The sequence below is a fragment of the Thunnus albacares genome, chromosome 6, assembly GCF_914725855.1.
Source record: "Thunnus albacares chromosome 6, fThuAlb1.1, whole genome shotgun sequence".
In the NCBI taxonomy this organism is placed as follows: Eukaryota; Metazoa; Chordata; class Actinopteri; order Scombriformes; family Scombridae; genus Thunnus; species Thunnus albacares.
In genome coordinates, this window is record NC_058111.1 from 33,966,565 (window position 1) to 33,986,282 (window position 19,718).

At 39.8% G+C, this 19,718-nt stretch overlaps 2 long non-coding RNA genes across 2 annotated transcripts; one reads left to right on the top strand and one right to left on the bottom strand.

Annotated features, from left to right (window-relative positions):
* Nucleotides 1-1,738: 1,738 nt before the first annotated feature.
* Nucleotides 1,739-8,972, bottom strand: LOC122983394. Its single transcript, XR_006403670.1, has 2 exons — nucleotides 8,733-8,972; nucleotides 1,739-2,571 (listed from the first exon to the last, which is right to left on the bottom strand). It is a non-coding gene; the product is annotated as an uncharacterized LOC122983394 (long non-coding RNA).
* On the top strand, nucleotides 7,994-18,870 carry LOC122983393. Its single transcript, XR_006403669.1, has 3 exons — nucleotides 7,994-8,004; nucleotides 10,368-10,369; nucleotides 18,392-18,870. It is a non-coding gene; the product is annotated as an uncharacterized LOC122983393 (long non-coding RNA).
* Nucleotides 18,871-19,718: the final 848 nt, after the last annotated feature.

Consider the following 19,718-nt stretch of genomic DNA (forward strand, 5'->3'; position numbering starts at 1 on the left):
AAGGAAAGCTGCAGTTTCGAGGGGATCTCTGGTTGGGTCCCAGGGACGAAGAGGCACCAGGATGAAACCAGGATGAGTCAGGACAGATTTTTTTTTCTCTCCCCCTCTCCACTCCTATCCAACCACTTCTTTATATAGTTTGTTTGCTTGTCTGTCTGTACTCCCCTTTCTCTCCTCCTCCCCTTCCTTGTTCTCATTGCTCTCACCTGCATTAGGCGACTCCTAGACCTGTAGGAGGTTGCTGGCCTGTTTCAGGTCAGGTCCCCTCTAGAACACTCCGCTTCTCGAACAATGAAACAGTAACGGAGCCACGAGCGAGCTGTGGCGCAGCCAGAACGTGATGTAGGGGAACCCAATGAACATAAGGAGTTAGTTTTGATTTCCTACTTTTAACCTAAAAATTGCAACATTTTCTAAAAACTCTGCTTTCACTGGATGATATGTGTAGAATGATTGCAAAAGTTGTTGAATCCATTTCAAATTAAGCCCTTAACCCTTTATTCCAAGTGCCATCTCAACAGTGTTAGCCACAGTAATCCACCTGTTGAATAATCAATCTACATTTCCCACCCGCTGGATTAATTTGAAGTTTGTAAAATGTGAGAAGCTCCAGCTTTGTCTGAGCTGGTGAGTTAAAACCCGTGGGTACATGGAACCCACACACACACACACACACACACAGCTCCCCATCCCCACCTCAGTGTCTGGTGAAGTGTCGCTATCCCATCATTCTTATGTGTTACTTTTCAATTTCTAGCAGAGAAGCAGAGTCTGGTCACTGCCAGCCCTTTGTGAGGGAGATGAAGAGCAGGAGTGAGAGGAAGATGGGATGGGAGGGTGTGCTGTATAATTGACACTGACAGAGAGCAGTCAGCCTTGATTAGTTCAGCCTTGGTAAGCAGTTCATTAACAGCCTGGGTTGAAGGGGAATGGCAGAGGAGAAGAAAAGATGGAGGCGAGTACAAGATGTGCAGAGACATTCGTGGAAGACACTGTATCTGAGAACCGACTGATAATTAAAGGTGCATGAGGCAATTTTGCACCTTGGTGACCTCAAGTGGTTGGAAAGTGGTACTTTTTTAATTTGTCCATGTGGACATTTAAAGGTTTTCTCAAGGTACCAAAGTATTTCAATATATTTTTCTAAAAATAACTCAAAATCTCATCAATAAACAAGCAGCTCATGTTTAAACCTGGCCAGTCTCTGGCATTTTATATCAGAGGGACAAGTGACCAGAACGATATCAGCTGGACTCACCTATCCAGCTGATATTGCAGTGACATGTTGGGCCAGACATAGCTTGCCATCTCGCTCAACAAACATAGGGAATCTGTAAATACAGTTTTATGAATCAAAGTGAAGCTGCCGGTATGCTTAATCAGAAGTGCTAGTCGGATGGTCGCACATCTTCAGAACCCTTCTGAACAAGTATTGCTTTATGATGGCTGTCTTTTCACCTCGCCTTTGAGTATTTGCATTCAGAACAACCAGGAACACTTTGGCCTTTCAATTGAACTAGCTCTCACAGACTAGCTGGTACGAATTAGCTCTTTTCAAGCACAACAAAGTGGCAACTAGAAGTACCTTAAAGTGCAATGCCACTGACGGCCACTAGATACTCCAACTGACTCCCATTCAAAAAGTGTCAGCTTCTCTCTAGAAATACAAAGTCCATTTTTTTTCAACGAGACCATAATATGATAGCACATACGTATATTAACTGAGACAACAATAATATCCATTTCAGTTAATGAATTTATTTCATTTCCAGCAGTGTTGTCTGTTTATATAAACAGCATGCTCACTTTGACTGAAATCACCAGAATTTGTCGACAGTACATTTCCAAATGGCAGTCCCCCTACTGGCATAGTTCTCTATACACTCCACCACTGATGACATCATGATCCCATCAATGTTTAAATCCAGTGTCCTGTCCTGAATGAATCTACATGTAATGTTATTATTTGAGGTTCAATAAACCAAATTATACAAGTCAGTTACCATCTTGACTTGACCTCAACGGTCTTAGACTCAATTTAATTGGTCCTGATTTCAGCCCTGCAAAGAGAAAACCATTTCATCTTCAAACACAGGCCACTCACAGGATGGTACATGGTCATGGTCAAGACTTCACCAACTTCATCAATGTATGACACAAAGAAATGCAAATAAAGTGCAGCAACATCTTGAGGAGAATCACATCTTAACCCTAACCCTTGAAATGATGCTGCTGCATACAGCAAATCATAAACCTGAGGATACAAAAGGTCTGTTTTTAGTTTTTTTGAGTGTCATCTCAAAAACTTCACCTCATACAAACTTTTTCTCCAAGGTTAGAGGAGCCACTCTCAGCCCATCCCGATGCTGTCTTCAGTTTTTTTTTTCCCTGTGAGAGATCTCTTTCCTCCAGTCAGTGAGAAAGAAGTGAAGAATGATGCTGCTGTTGATGATCATCGTGGTTTCGTTTGCAGTGAGGAACATCTTCATTACCTTTTCTTTTCCCAAAAGAAATGGTGGAGAGAAACAAAATGGAAAACTGGAGGGCTCTCCCTGCCGTGAATGGAAGGCACTAAAAGACAATAGAGGAGAGAATAAATTTCACCCCTGTCTGTTCATGGTAGGCGAGGCAGTGGAGAGATTGCACAAAAGGAGAAACACATCATAATGTTCTCTCAATGGTGGCTGACGTCAACACCTCTATCCTATTATGGTCTATTGAACAGGGTGTGTGGTTGGAGAGGAGAGAGGGGACGATAAGGATTACATTACTGTGTGTGTGTATGTGTGTGTGTGTAAGGAAAGATATTCTGAGTCACTAAAACAAAGGAAGATACAGTAGAGAGGACAAAAACAGCAGGGACAGCAGTGTGTGTGTGTGTGTGTGTGTGTGTGTGAGAGAGAGAGAGAGAGAGAGAGAGAGAGAGAGAGAGAGAGAGAGAGAGAGGGGGAAAGCAGAGGAGATAAGATGGAAGCAAAACATGAAAAGAAGAATATTTAGTGTCATCAGAGGGAGGTAGCTTTGTAAAGAATTACACAGGGGAATTAGGTTTTTGACCACTGTGGGTTTTCGAAGGCCAGTACAATATTTGTGCTGATATTCCAGATCCTGTTTGAGACAAAAATATAATGCAAATGCAAAAGTTTCAGAGAGATAATCCTTGTTTATGTCCCTGTCACCGACCAATTGTTCCACTCTGGTGGATCAGAACTTTTGCAGCATATTTCCTCTGCTGCTACATAACTTATAACTGTAGCAGAATTGTAACTAAAGAGCAATGACTAAAATAGAAAATACAGACTGAAAACTGACAATTATTTTCTTTATTAATCTACCATCATTCAATCTATGAAACATCAGGAAACAATGAAAAATGCCCATCACAGTTTCCTAGCGCCCAAAGTGATGTCATCAAATATCTTGTTCTGTCCAACCAGCAGTTGGAAAAACGGAGGAAGCTATCATATTAGCTGTGCGACACTATCCAATTTTATAGAGCCTTGCTCTGCTGTATGAAACAAAACATCAATAGCTTTCTGCTTCATATCAATCTGGCCACTAAGTCAGCCACAATCAATGGCAGCCACTTTGCAACCCAGAACTAGTCACCACATTTCCAAACTTTAGGACCGCCCATTCCAAATATTGATTAAATATGTATCTTCAATGTGACACATTGAAATAACAAAATGTAGCTACAAAATTTTTCATAAAAAATATGTTTCACAAACTCTTGATCCAAATACTGGAGGCCCTCATTCAAAAATATAAAGCTGATCAGCTTAATTATTATTTATTATGTAATGACAGTTGAACACAACACGAGACAAATGTTTTTCTTGGGAGATGGTGGAGACCAAACCTTAAGCTGAGAGGTAATATGTGGTAATATGTAATATGTGGTGGCTGTGTATCTGTCAACTTGTATTGATCTGCCCCCTAGTGGCCAAAAATAGAATGATGCAGCTTTAAGGTATTTATATTGATCACTAGACAATACAGTCGGCCTGTCAGATCAAACTATGTCCATCATTTCAGAAGTGGATGAAGCTAATTGGCCTATATCTCTCTGATAAAAGAACAGTACTGGCCCTGTATTTTTTAGTAGAGTCATATACTGTATGTCAGCCCAAAGCAGTACACACACACATAATGCATACACATGGTGGTGCTCTGAGACAAACATAACAAAAATCCTCTGAGGCCTGAGCGAGCAGCCGACAAAAGGGCCGTCCCGAACAGTTCCATGATCTAAATCCTAATCAAACATCATTTACAGCTTGTTTTATTTGGGCCCCTGGAGAGACTGTCCCTCCCCGCTTTTCGCCATGGCAACCCGGCTCTCATTTCAGAAGTGTCATGCCACATTATCATCCGGCAGGCTCACATACACTCCCGCCTGACAACTTCACCATGGACCCTGGTGAAAAATAGCCAGCCTTCTTACGCTGCCTCTTCACCTCCCTCCCTCTCTATTTCTGTCTATTTCACTCCCTGCTGTACCTTCACCTATTCGCCTCCTCCTCCTCCTCCTCCTCCTCCTCCTCCTCCTCTTCTGTGCTCCTTTCTCCTCTCTGCAGGTAACCAGTGAAGATTGGATGTGTGATATATACCTCTTCTAATTGGAAACAAGTCCAGGCACTGGCATTGGTAACAGAAATACGATTAGCAAAAAGATGGATTGGACATGTATGGTGTCTAATGTGCATGAAAGTGTAATGATTTTTCATCAAGGTCACACTGAAACGGTTATAATCACACAAACATGCATACAATACAGGGGCTACGCTATGCTGTGGATTCATTAATCAATGCTGGAGAATAAGTAGCCAAGTGCAAGTCTGGTTGGTGTTGTAATATATCAACCTGCTGATCTAATGCAGAACATTTATGAATGAGTACAACACTCACATGCCTGTATTTGTACAGTGATGAAAGAAAATACCTGTGAACCTCCAGCCAAGTATTGTTGTGTGGTTATTTTTTTTAGTTTTACAGTATAGCTAAATGCTTTCAAGGTCCGACTAAAATCACAATAAATCATCACAAAAATCATGCCAAAGTGATTGTTATAAGCTATTGGTTATACTTTCTCATTATTGACAGGAAGAAAACTATTCCAGACTGAGCATCTGAGCGCCAGTGTACGTGTTTCACAGACGGACCGCAGCAGGAGACAATTTAAACAAACTTGCAGAGGGAACAGAATAGCCTACAAGGACAGGCAGCATTTTGTTAGCAGCGGTGTTGAGGAATCCAAACTGACTAGTTTTCTTCATAAATGTTTTAGTCTAATTTTTGTCATGCAGTTGTATTATTTATTTTGAGGCTACAATTGGTGCCATTTCTGTTGTGTACAGTTACCATGGTTTCAGGTGTTGTTCTCATCTGTTGCGAAGTTAGTGGAAAAGGCAGGCAGTGTTTACTTGTTCACACACACACACACAGTGGCCATGTCACCCTGCTCTGCTTCAATACACATAATACACCTGTTCACTAAAAAACTGTTCATTTGTCTCTTCATTTACGTACTTAAGTTTTTACTTGTTGACAAAAACTGCAGTACATTTTCTTGTTTTCAGTGGTTACGTTTTATTTGGTTTCAGTCTTGTTTTTGTTTTCAAAAAGAGGGTCATCCGCAAATATATTTTGTCATAGTTTTCATCGACAAAATTATTATTCAGCTTTATTTACTCAGGAAATCTCTTCTGAACACTGATGCTATTGTAGTAAGATGACAAATGTGTTTAGTCCACTGTAAAAAAAAATTGAATGAAAAGTCAAACAGACAGTCAGTGTGGTCTACATTGTACTAATAGTTCACACAGCCACTGACCCTTTCAGTCGTGTGACGCTTGCCATGCAAGTCATAGCAGTCACTCAACAGTCTCCTAATTGGCTATCTAACCTGCAAACTGACATTAGCAAAGCAAACGTAGATATAGTAAATAGTGATGTTCATTTGGTTGCAACAAGCCAAGGTGCAGGACCAGATGTGTCTGACAGTTATATAAGAATAAAACATTAGCTCTATCTAATGTGATTTATTGCATTGTATTGTATAAAATATTAATCTCTCCCTTTTGAGAACTCATTTTATTTTTGATTTTTTTCAAATGAGAGCAAGATATGTGTACTGTAGCAGAGAGAAACATGCAATTGAATTTTAGTTACAGAAAACATTCAGCTGCCCTAAATCCAACTCAAAAAATCTTGATTTTCTACAGTTTACATAGATTTTCCAGTCCCCAGCTGAAATACAAGGTTTATTTATTGATCAATAATAATAATATCATCACGGCACTGACACCAAGTTTAACAGTGATAGTGAGGCCAGTGATTAGCTGCAATTAGCCAGGCTAATTTACTCATTCAACTCAAACTAATAGCTTGCATGATGCATGTGTCACATAAATAATGAGGAGCACATAAGCTTCTTTTTGTTACATCGTGTTCAATGTCTGTCAGGACTCACAGGATAATCAAGTATTTGGAGCCTTGTGTCACAACATAATGATGAATGAAGACTATGTTAAGATGAAAAGAATGTTCACATGCATGAAAAAGAGCAAAAATTCTTACCAGTTAAAAAATAGGTGGATGAGACACAACAATCAGCAGGTAGTATTTTAGATAGAGAAATAGAGCAGTGAAAATGAATAGTACAAGAGTTTTAGTGCAGTACATTTTTAATTTAACAGATGCTTTACTGATTTAACTAAAGTTTCTGCAATCATCATCTGGAAATAGGATGTCATCTCTATATATTCCTGCTGAGCTGCAATATTCTAATCTTCAAGAAATAGTTCAACATTTTGGGAGGTACACTTATGCACATTAGAGTATTAAGAGTAACATAAGAAGATTGATACCACTTCGGTGTCTGTGTGTTAGCCTAGCTTAGCATAAAGACTGAAAGCAGAAAATTGAAAAAACATATTTCCCAAAATCGCAATATAATTTGTGTCCACATCATTGTCATGTCAGATTTCGGGCTCATTTACTGAGAGTGCCAGTCAAAATACTGCCTGTGTCTGCACATATGTTTTGCTCTGGCATTTTATTTTCACATTTGAAATTTTCTATGTATTATTTTTTGTTCCAAGTCATTAGCATTGTAAAGAATACAGATTAACAAATACTGCTGATAAATTAGCTAAATGTTAGTTTATGGTTTAAAAAATCTACATCTTAGGATTTGTTAGAATTGACTGTCAAGGCAGCAACGGCAAAATTCTCTAAGAAAGGGAAGAAACTTTTAAAAACCTAATTTCTGCTGGGTTTTGTGCAGTGGCATCTACAAAGCATGTCAAGAGAAAATGTAATGCACTCACATTTCTCTGCTTTTACCAAAATTTAAGTCCCCTTCTTCTTAAAAATGTGTTTTCCTTAATGTTCCTTCATTTGGATGTTGTTCTCTTCTCTGTGCAGAATGATGTATGTGCAGTTTGTTTTCACATTCATCTGCTGAAGGAGGAAAGTCTCTTTCTGTCACTTTAAATCTGAGTTTAAGGTGTGTACATAAGTGCATGATTTGTGACATTACAACTATGTTGGAGCCAATTATGGTCCACTATGTAAGTGTGATGTGGAGACTTGAAGCCTCTAGTGAACGTACACTGAGAATGGAGCAGGAGACATGTTGCATTCAGAAGTTCAACTTTTGAAGTGAAAAAATATTTGCATACTCATAGATTCTGAATTTTTCCACGAGGGAGAAGGATTTAAGGATTTTAACCAGGGAATAGAATTTTTTTGTTGAAAAATCATATTGGACACAGATTATTATTCAAAGCAGAGTATTTTTATGTCTTAAAACATGCCAAGAGGGGATCTTTAATGTAATCCAATCAAAAAATAAAAGGGAAGTCAATATGAACTGGTTCAAATTTGAAATATAAATCAGGACTTGGAGAACTTAGCTGCTACTTCCCACTGTGATGTCTCCTCGTGATGAATGCTGATGATGTTGGTGATCCCTTGAGGTTTCTTCTGGCAGGTCAAGTTTTCACTTATAGTATCTAGTGAAAATATTGACATCTACTCAATGGATTGGCACAAAACTTTATACAGACATTTATGGTTGATGTATCATAATGTCTTTGGCCCCTGAGTTTTTCAACTAGCACCATCAGCAGCTGTACATGTTTGGTTCAGAATGAAATGTCTTGATCACTATTGTAAGTTTTGGGAAAATTTAAACTACCATGGTTTATGATCAAATACCTCAAAAACTAATGACATTCCCATCATCCTCAGCTGTTCTTTGCGAGTACAGATAATTACCAAATGTTAGCACGCTAACACAGTAAGCTAAAATTCTGACCATCTGCAATTCTGACCAGCACATTACCTGATAAACATCAACATGTTAATATTGCCATTGTGCATTTTAGCATTAAGCTCACAGCACTGCTGTGCTGTGGTTCAGCTCAAGTAGCAACTACCACAACTTGACGCTGAAGCCAATACAGAAGTACCTTAAAGTGTTGCTAGATGCTCCAACTGACTCCCATTTCGAAAGAAAATATCTCTGTAGAAAAACTAAGTCATCATCATCGTTTTTGTCAACAAGTCAATATGGTCTCAGTCACTAAATTCAGGCCCTCTAATAAGTTGCTGGTGGTCATTTTGGAAATGTTTGCTCCGTTAATAAGATTTGAAGACTTATAGTGGCTTTGATGTCTGCCCTGTGGGTGTTGATTGACAGCTATGATTGACAGTTAGCTTACCTGCTGCTCTCCCTGACTCTGGAACTCGCACTAAGTTGCACTGTTGTTGCACTGTTGTTGCAATATTTCAGTAAGTTTAATGTTACTTGATTATGAAACCTGCCCTGTTAGCACATTTAGCTAAAGTAGCTAACGTTAGCCCACATATGTACCACTCAGTGTTTCTATGGTAGCTGGGGCTGTTTCCAGCAACACATGCACTCCTTATTATGAAGATCCTGGCTCCAAACGTAAAAGATGGCACAGACCGTAAGCTGCAGATGTAGGTTTCAAACCAGCTCAAATGCAAACCAACAGACATCGAACCTCGCTACATCCATCTTTATATCCAGGCTGTGGTTCAGTCTCACAGAGCAGCTAGTGTGGCTGTGAACTCTCAGGCCCCATTAATACTCGATGTTAACATGTGACCTGTTGATAAGTTATTTGGATAGTGACATTTTGTCCATGAGCCTTTGCATTTTGTAAGGGTATTTGTTATCTCCATTGTATCGCTTGTGTTATCTCCATCAATATGCAGATTAGTTGGACTGGGCTAGTGGACTTGTCAACAAACATGACGTGCCCCAGGTCAAGGCAAACAATGCCATGGACTGAAGTAATTCATTTTCGGATCAGATTTTGTGAAGGATGACATGCTAGCTACTACTACAGATTTTTGCTGGGTAGTTTGAGCTAGCAGGAGCAGGTGGAGTTAGTGTACCTTCAACTTACTGGGCAGATTGTTTTCTTGAGAATGTGATTAAGCTGTACTGATTGCAGTTATACCTTGCTGAGATCTGGTCATGCTGCAGATCAGATCACATTCTGATCACAATGCATTCTGTGTATGTTTGCATTAACATGTGTTTTCCCTTACCAGATAGCCTACAGATTACATGTTAATCATCATCTCATTGAAACCAAGCAGAAACCTCCAGGGCTGAAAAATGAAGCCAATGTGGATGTGCCAAAAACCTGCATTCTATCTAATGGCCAGCAGGGGTGACTCAACTGTCTGCAAAAAGAAGTACAATTGTATGGAAGTCTATGAGTAAACTCATAGTAAACTGTTTCCTAATGAGTTTATGGTCTAAATCGCTAGTTTCAGTCTTCTTCAATACATCATGATGCTCATTATGTAAATTATGGCCCCATTTAGAGTAAAATAGATGATAAAGCAGCATATGCTTTAGGGTGTGCATGGCTACGTTGTGATTGACAAGTCGCTACCACAGCAACAACGTTGCTTACGTAATGTAACCATTGCTTATAGGCATAGCTGCTGCTATTTCACAGTGTGTTTTCAGTTCACCAATGTTAATTGTAACATTGTGGTCGCCTAAAAACAGTCTTGTTCAGTGTTTGGTTGTAATAAAAGACCCATCAATGAGTCGGATGATCGTTTTTTCTGGTGAGTACATTTTGTTGTAATGGTTTTAGGCCTGTTTTTTGCTAGCAAAAATTAGCATTAGCATTATCACTGTTAACCATGGATTGTAAATGCACTGTGCTAACCAAACTAGCAGCTGGCGCTATGGTCAGCTCCACCCTCTCGTCCAAATACGGTCAATTCTGGCTCCAAAAATCAAACATGGCGACGGCAAAATACAAGATGGCGATGGGCAAATCGCTACACTCAAGGCTTCAAAACAGCAGTTCACAAACCAATGGGTGACGTCACGGTGACTACGTCCATATTTTTTAAGTCTATGGTTGAAACCAGCTGTATCCACTGTACATCTCACAGCTACAAATGAATTTTGCTGTGCCACTTTCTAGTGTGGTTGTGCTCTTAGATGTTTATTAGACCTTTAATCATGGTACCACTTCTCATGTAGAAAGAGTAAAATAACTACATACTGTGTCGGTTACCAAACCTAATCAAAAAACACCTCAACTCTTCAGCACTACTTTACAAAAACAATGAATTTCATTCACTAAGCTGAACTGAGACAAACCTTAGGGGTGTTTTCTGAATCCCAAATTATATTTCCCATTGCAATACCATGTAGAGCAGCTGGTAGGCCCTCCCTCACTCTGCCTAATCATTCTGATAGGCTGCCTTCACACCAGGCTCTAGCACATATAGCCAGCTGGGATCTCCACTCCAACAATCATCAGAAGTGTCTAACAAAGTGCGCCTGTTTGTGTGCATGTAAATAAATAACCATATTCACTTTCAACTCTTGTATTGGCCCCATGACAAATTTACTGTAAAATCAAGCGAGGATGCTCCCGCGTCGGCCACAATAAAGCTGGCAAATTGCATCGAGATGCAAACATCCCAATAAAAAATCTCATTTCACCCCAAATAAACCACAGGTTCCATTGATTGCAAACCACCACTGTTTTCATATCAAGCAAATCAAAAGATATGACAGCCCCCCTCCCCTCGCTTACAACCAAAACACAGCACGGCCCCTCGGTTAATGGGCCCGGTTCATGCATTTCAGCATGCAATGCAAATTAGGGGAGGGGAGGACAGAGATGGGCTCGCTCTTCCTCTTCTGCTGTTTTCCAGCATCATTGCAGGGTTAGAGCCTGATGAGAGCCAATCACTTTAGCATAATATTTGCTTGCATGTGGATCAACAACACTGTGTACCCCTCTTTCCACAGGCATGGTGCTGAGATGAGGCATGTTAGCATGATGGCCAGCTGGACAACGCCACCCCTCCTTAGGATATAGGCAAGTTCAGGAAAAGGGGAGGGGAAGCAGGACTGGAGGGAAGTGAGGAAAGGGGGATGTTGGGGGAAAAACAGGAGGGGGAAAGGTAAAGGATGGCATAAAAGAGGAGCAAAGGAAAGAGGTTTAGGAGTAAATGAGAGGCAAAGGAGAGAAGATGGTGAAGCAAGGAGGGAAAGAAAAAGTGGATGATAAAGGGAAGAGGGCAGGTAAAGAGGATAAGATAAGGGGGTTCAGGAAATGGAGGATGGAAGGAAGAAAGGAAATGTTGGGGGAAAGCAGGAGGGGGAAAGGGTAAAGGTTGGAGGGCAAGAAGAAAGTGAAGAAAAGAAGAAGATGGGAGGTAAGTAGGGGAAGATAGAGGGAGGTTCAGGAAAGAAAGGAGATGTAGGGTGAGGCAAGAGGTAGGAAGTCCTACCTTGCCTCCCCTCTTTCCTTGTTTCCTTTGCCTCCTTCCTTTGCTCATTTTTTCCCTCCATTCTTTAACTTTTCCCTCTTGCCTCTCATCCTTTCCTCTCTCGAGCCCTGCTTCCTTCACCTTATTCTTTAACATTCCTAACTCTACCTTATTCACCTGCCCTCTTCCCTTTTTCCTACACACCCATCCTTCCCACCTTTCTTCCAACTCATTTTCCTCTCTCTTTGACTTCCTTGTCTCCTTCCTTTTTCCTTTTTTTTCTTTCCTGAACCTCCTTATGTCTCTCCTTCCATCCTTCCCTTCTTCCCTCTTTTCTCTCTTCTTTTTACTTCCTAGCCTCCTTCTTCTGCTTTACTTTCCCTGCATGCCTTACCTCCTTCCTTCCTCCCTACCTTCTCCCCCTTCTCTTCCTTCCCTCCTTCCCTGTCTTCTCTGCATCTTTTCCTCTCTCACCTCTTCTCACTTTCCCCCTCCCTCGCTTCTGCTTCACGCGGTGGCAAAATGAAATTCCCATCATCAGAGGCTGCAATTTTCACAAAACAATGTGAGATCACACGGCACACTGGAGAGCCTCCCTCCCTCCCCTCCTCCTCCACTTCTCACCCCCCCCCCCCACTCACCAGCCCCTGAGGCGACCAGTGCCTATGTAGATTGGAGGATTAATGTTCTTTCTGCATGTGTGAGTGTCAGTGTGTGTGTATGTGTGTATGTGTGTGTGTGTGTGTGTGTGTGTGTAAGACAGAACAACAATGGCAGAAAATTTAGAAGTATTGTAAGAATTGTATGTATATGTACATGTGACACAGTGTGTGTGTGTGTGTGTGTGTGTGTGTGTGTATGGTTAGTTGAAGGAAGCACATACACACACACCTGGACACACACACACCTGCTAACAGGACAGAAGGTTCAGACGGGGTAAATGGAGGGGGTGAGGAGGGCAGCGTCACCGTCTTTCTTCTCAGCATCTCTCTCTTTTAATATCAGTGTTTTCAAAGGATTGAGCTAAGCTGCCAGGGTCCTCTTGAACATGGGAGACACAGATAAGAAATGGGATTGTGGAGCAGAGCAAAGAGAGTCAGAGTGAGAGCGTGACTTTGCCAGGGGAAAGTTTTTCAGATGGAGAAACAAAGGGATGTAGAGGGTGGCATTGCATTTGCAAGACATTAGTCCAGAAGAAAAAAAACCCTTATTGTGTCACTGTGCCATCTACTATATTATGTAGACGCAGGATGGCAATGTGAACATGCTGAACAGCTGTTGCACTAACACCATGAGGGTGTGTCTGCTCGACCAACCTCACAATCTGTGTACAAATAACACAACTTTGCACTTTCAAATTGTGTGCAGTGCATACACCAAAAACCACTTGGATAGGGTTAGGGAAAGATCATGGTTTGGGTTAAAAAAAAGTAAAATGTGGTTAAAATGCCCAACGTGACGTTAAAACTCGCTGGTTAAATTTCCAGAGGTTATGCTAAAACTCTGCAGTTTAAATGCCCAACGTGACGTCAAGGATGTCCGGTTGGTGGTCTCGAAAAGTGCTCTCCTGCTGCTTTTGCAGCTTTTTGACAACAAATTATCTAGCCATCCACACAAGCCACCTCCTACTAATAGGCAAAAAAGTAATCTAATAAAATAAAAGAAAGTTGCATTATATTGACATCACTTCCCTGGGAAGCATGTACATATTACCTGCACAAAGTGGACTTTGGTGTATGCACTGCACGTAATTTGAAAGTGTAAAGTCGTGTTACTTGTATACAGATTGAAGAGACCAGGCTGGCTCAACACTCATCATAACCTTACTTATAACAACTGTCTGTCATGTGGCTCATTCCATTCGTCTCGACAGGGATGGTCTTTTTTTTATATGTAATTTTGTTTATTTAATGATTGAGAAAATGGTCTTCTCAGCTGTTTGGTACTAGATGCCAGATGAGTGAGGAGCTGTGAGAATGCACTTCCCAATCCAGAGATGGCTGCAACATGACACATTCATACCCTTTTTTTTTGAAGATTATTCTTAACACATAGAAACAGGTTATGACAATGACAAGAAAGGTATAAGAGAGAAACTGCTATGATAACAGGCTGGTAATATTTTATGGGAGTTATACTTTTTTTGATGCTGGCAAATGAATCGTTTAACATTTTTAAGTCATGAGGGGTTCAAGTTCTATGATAAAGTACTGTTGTATCTTAGAATGTGGATGTAAAAGAACATGTTTCACTTTTTTAGAAACACAGATGTGTACATTGGTTATTTATGCAAGGGTAAATTGTTTGCTAGTTCTGTTTGGTAGTATACTGGAATTTAAAATGCTCTAGATTTTTCTGTCTCTTAAATACAGAAGGTATAATGTATAAATGAGGTGGCTTTGGAGTTGTTGGAATGCACCTTTTCAGAGCTGGGATGAGTACTGCCACTGCTGGGTAATTAGTGGATTAACATTATTATTTTACCAATGAAAACTATGATTACAATTTCCAATTATCAGTGATCAGTGTTTTGCTTGTGATCATTGGACTTTTGCTTACCCCTGTATCACCATATATACTGTATGTATATAGGAGTATATGCTTGCTGGAATCTTTACACTTTCTGTGTGTGTGTGTGTGTGTGTGTGTGTGTAGTGCAGAGAGCTGGGGGAGTAGGAGCTGCTTCTCGGTCCCTGCTGTAATTTCCTGGAAGGCTGGCAGCAGCGAGGTCGGCCCTGCAGCCAAGCCGAACAGCCCTCACCTCGCTGACCCGAGCTGCTGCTAAGCTTTTCCCACAGCGGGACACTGGGCCTGCACCAAGCACTGTTTCTTTTGTTTCTCACCTCAGGAAGACTGGGAGGGTTTTACCTCAACTCACATGCACTTTTTTTTCTCTTAAACTCACAGGCCCACATACACACACACACATACACACACTCTAAATCTTTGTTTTCAGGTTTGGGAGAGGTGAAAACAAGCACAGAGCACTATATCCTCTGGATGCAGCAGAGGAAAGATTAGTAAGTCTGTTGTTAGGTGGCTGGTTATAGGATGAAACAGTGTACTACCAAATAGTTCTCTTGCAGCAGGGCAAAAAGGATAGTGCTGTTGATAGCTCTGTCTATCCATCACCTCACACCAAAATTTTAGTCCATGAAGAAATATCACAAAATCTATATCCATTATATGTGCTGTGGATATTCATGGTCCACAGAGGATGAAACTTGTGACCTCCCTGACCTTTTCTCTGCTGCTGGAATCAGGCTTTTTTTTCAAACTTTCCTCTTGTATATAAACATATTAAAATCTACTCAGATTTACCGCAGCATGACCTTGCAGGAAAAGCTTTACATTTACAGCTTTCCTGGTAACAGTGTATAATTATTGCTTTACAAATTACACATTTTTACTACAAATAATAATATACATGCTTTTTTAAATCATCAAATTCAAGAGTTGTTCTTCTGGGGAGCATACATCTGCAAACCCTGATCTCTGATCTTCTGAGCTATAGAATAAAGAGTTCATCTTTATTCTGCACCAAGACTCCTCAGGTCTGGCAAACAAGTATTCCACAGTCAGATGGGGGATCATGCTTTCATTGAAAAAGCCTCTAAAAACCCACTGTGTAGACTGGCATTTTTCTAACTCATTTTGTTACATAAAGGGAATTCTGAATATGCTCAACAAATGTCAAAGCCATCAGCCCAGGACATTGTGTGAAATCTCGTTTACAAGTGGAAAATTTGGATCGCTTTACAGAACAGGTAGTTTATCTCTTCACAAGAGCATAAATATCCACAACTAATAAGAGTCATTACATACATTACCTTGTAAATAATGTCAACATTTTGGCCTGAGGGTGCCACAAAAGTGTCCAGTGTGGAAAGGGTTCATCCTCTGGGGAACATGACCATGCTCAGAAAACATTATGACAATCTGTTTTTATATTTGGCCTGATTCATGAGCCAAAAGAAAAGTGAGGTCAGAAAACAACATCAAGATTTTTCCTCTCATTGATTTTTCATGTCTTTATCCACATGTCTTAATACTGTTTTTAGACTGCTTTCAGATTACATGTCTGCATGGCTGGAGCAAAAACGTTTTGTTTTGAATTTTCTTAAAGGGGACATATTATGCACATTTCCAGATCTATATTTTAATCTGGGGGTCACTGGAATATCTTGCATGATTTACAGTTCAAAAACTCCTTATTTATCGCATACTGATCCTTTATGCAGCCTCTCAGTTCAGCTTCTGTCTGAAACAGGCCGTTTTAGCTCCTGTCTCTTTAAGGCCCCCCTTCCGATAAGCCCTCTCTCTTCTGATTGGCCAGCTCTCGGAGGAACCTTGGGAGACTTCTGTCAGCTTCAGAGGCTACGTTAAACCATGAAACAAACTATAGTAGTAGGATGTCACTTCTTTTTCTTGTTCTTTACTCAAAATGTCAACTCCTCAAATACATCCGTACATGTTTAAGCTGAAATTCGATGCAAAATATGAAAGTTGACAACATGAACAACACATGGAAAAACCTTAGCCTTAGCCTTAGCAACGAAGGCTACAGAACGGATGACCGTTTATGGGCATGTACGTCAAGCTGACGTCCACTCCTCAGCAAGATAGAAAGAAACATTGCAAACGAAGCATTCAGAGCCTGGTTTTTGACTGTTAACCTCAAGTTTTAAAACTTTGACCATGTTTAAAATAGATACCAAACATCATAGCAGTATATAAATAATGGAAAATCCCATAAAGTACAATATGTCCCCTTTAATAGGCAGAGTGATTTGATTTATTCATATAATATCTTTTATTTCTCTATTCTGATTCTTTAAATCAGTTAAAAAATACAAAAAAATGGCATGAATGTACTGACAGAGATATACATCACTTTACTGGTGTGGTACACTGTGTATAGAAAGATGGTTAAACTTACATCCCTGTACATCTACAATCATACAGACACACACACACACACACACACATACGTAGCACTCCTATCCAGAAGGTGCCCATCAAACATCAAATTCCACACACCACATTTAGCGAACTCTTGACACCTCAGTTCACTCATAGTGGTTAGAAATTTCATGGCCGCAAATTAGCTAATAACTCATGGGCTGTAATGAACCAAGGGGCTGTCATGTAAAATTTATGCTGTATTTTCAATTGTGTGGGGGGGATATTCATTTAACTCCAGGAGAGAAAGGGAGGGGGCGAGTAGGAGAAATAAAAGGAGCAGAATTGGAAAACCGTTCCTGTCTATGTGCATATTCCTCTGTGAGAACTAAACTAATCATCAGTGACATTTTCTTATAAATAAAGCCATGTTTTGCCTTTATTTATAAGAGCCCATAGAGCATACAGTATATCGCATACTGTATATATAGTGTAGTAGTATATAGTGGTGTAGTATAATATAGTGTTGTTGTTATAAGCCATATGGGCTGACAAACATGGCTGTAGCATATGTGATGTGACCCACAGTTTTCTAAAGGGTTTCTAAAGTTTCTAAAGTACATGTGTCTTCTTACAAATAAAGTTAAATACAAGTGAGAACACAAGCAATAAAACACACCATTACCTAATTTACTACACACACTTTTGCTACTACAGCCTTACTTGGTCTGGTATGACCAGTAGCTTATGGTGGCTAATGTTAGCAAACTTTACATGGTGCTGTCTAACTGACTTTTACTGTATAACAAGAAGTAAACACACCAATACAGCTAGCTACAACAGCTAATCCAGGAGGCTAATTTCTATTTCTTTTTGGTCAGATTCAGAGACAATTGTTTGAAAAGATTTATGTAAAATTGAAGTTTAAAGCTTTAGGAAGCTCACACTGCTTGCTTTGCTTTATTTATATTGCTGGAATCCACGTTTCCTGAACCTAAACAACAATGATGATGAGTGCAAAGTCAGCATGACCCATAGTCAGAATGTACACAATGATGGGAATAAGACCCAGGTTGAAAAATACAGGAAATTGCCTTTAATATCAGGTGATGTCACAGTGTACTGACTTGAGTTCACCTCAGCAGCAAGGCTAAACCACTGGAGATCAGCAAAAACAGGATTTTCAGATTCTAGTAAGTTGCTCTTCAAACACATTTAAACAAGATGAATTGGCTATTGAGTTCGTGCATTTCTGCTTTTTTTGCCTGCAGTTTTGCATAAATTAAGTGAGCAGTGACAGATACCAGGGCGGGAAAACAATGTGACTGCTCTGGTTATATATGATTTTCACATGATCTCTGGGATATGCAGTGCAATACCACAACAGCTGATAAAGATGGGGACCACTGATGGATACAAAAAAAAAGTAGATGTTAGAAAATTTAGTAAAACACCATTTTATACAGTTTCAAGGACTCCAGAAATCTGATTTAAAGGGGCAGTGTGTAGGATTTAGTGGCATCTAGCGGTGAAGTTGCAGATTGCAACCAAATGAATACCTCTTCCCTCCCTCTCCTCTTCATGTAGGAGAACCTGTGGTGGCCGCGAACTTGTGAAAAACACAAAAAGACCTCTCTAGGGCCAGTGTTTGGTTTGTTTGTTCTTGGCTACTGTAGAAACATGGCGGTGTAAGTGGCAGGCTCCATGGAGGGGGACCTGCTCTCTATGTAGATACAAAGGGCTCATTCTAAGGTAACTAAAACATAACGATTCTTATTTTCAGGTGATCATACACTAGTTAAAACATACTTTTAAAATACAACACAATTTTATATGTGGAATACTGATACACTGAATTTTCAGTCATTGGCTTTCTCTGCCGTTTATGTGCATAAAACAGGTTTCTAATTGGCTTTTTGAAATTATTGATGTGGCATAAAAGACTTTACTGACCTGCTGCATGTATACGCAGATTTAGAGTAACTAGGTCACTACAGTGCATGTAAGTGTTCTCTGATTACCTGCGTAACCTGGTTTCACTGAATAACCTGGTTACTGATGTAACCACACTTACGGGAGTTTTCCAAATGCCTTGCACCTATCCATAATGTTTCACGTCCTCCTCCGCTCAAAAAAAAGTTTTTCCTCTTGTTCCTACCTTTGGTTGTTTGAGCTTCACTGTGCAGAATGATGTATGTGCAGAGTTGGATCGATGTTTTCACATTCATCTGCTGAAATTAGAAAGTTTCTCTGTGTTCATTGAAAAATTGATTTTAAGGGGTGGGCCCATGAGCATGATTTGTGACATCACAACTAGTTTGGAAGCCAATCCTGGTCTAGTATTCAATTTACACAAGTGTGATGTGGAAACTTGAAGCCTCCAGTGCACATACACTGAGAATGGACTTTTCAGTGAACTAGACGTCTTCTCCTCTTCTCATCTCCAGCAGTTAAACTTCCAGGTAACACTTTACAATAAGGGTACATTAATTAACATTAGTTAATGCAGTAATAAGCATTAACTAACTATTAATGAACAGTTAACTGGTATGTCTAGTAATCATTTACTAATGGTATTCATGTTAACTAAGTTATTAATTTATCCATTATTCAATGGTTTATAAAGATGCTATTAACATTAGTTAATAGTGTAATAAGCATTAACTAATAGTTAATTAATACAATAAGAATTACGTAACTGTCAACAAATGTCTTGTTAACATTTATTAAGGGTTTACATGTTAATTAATGCACTAACTAATATTAGTAAATGGTTGATAAAGATGTTAATTACCTTGTATGTCATGAAATTCACAGCTAAGCCATTTCATTAAGAGAAAACTGTTTTTTATAAATGTTTATATAAGGGTAATGATTGTCCACTTACTTGTCCATCATCCAACTTATGAATTATTTTTGGTTAATGTTGAGATCAGGGGACACATTCTATGGTCTTCATGTAGAGGTTTGCTTGTTCCTTTATCTTCATATAGAGGTTCCTTAACTTATAGCCTAACCTA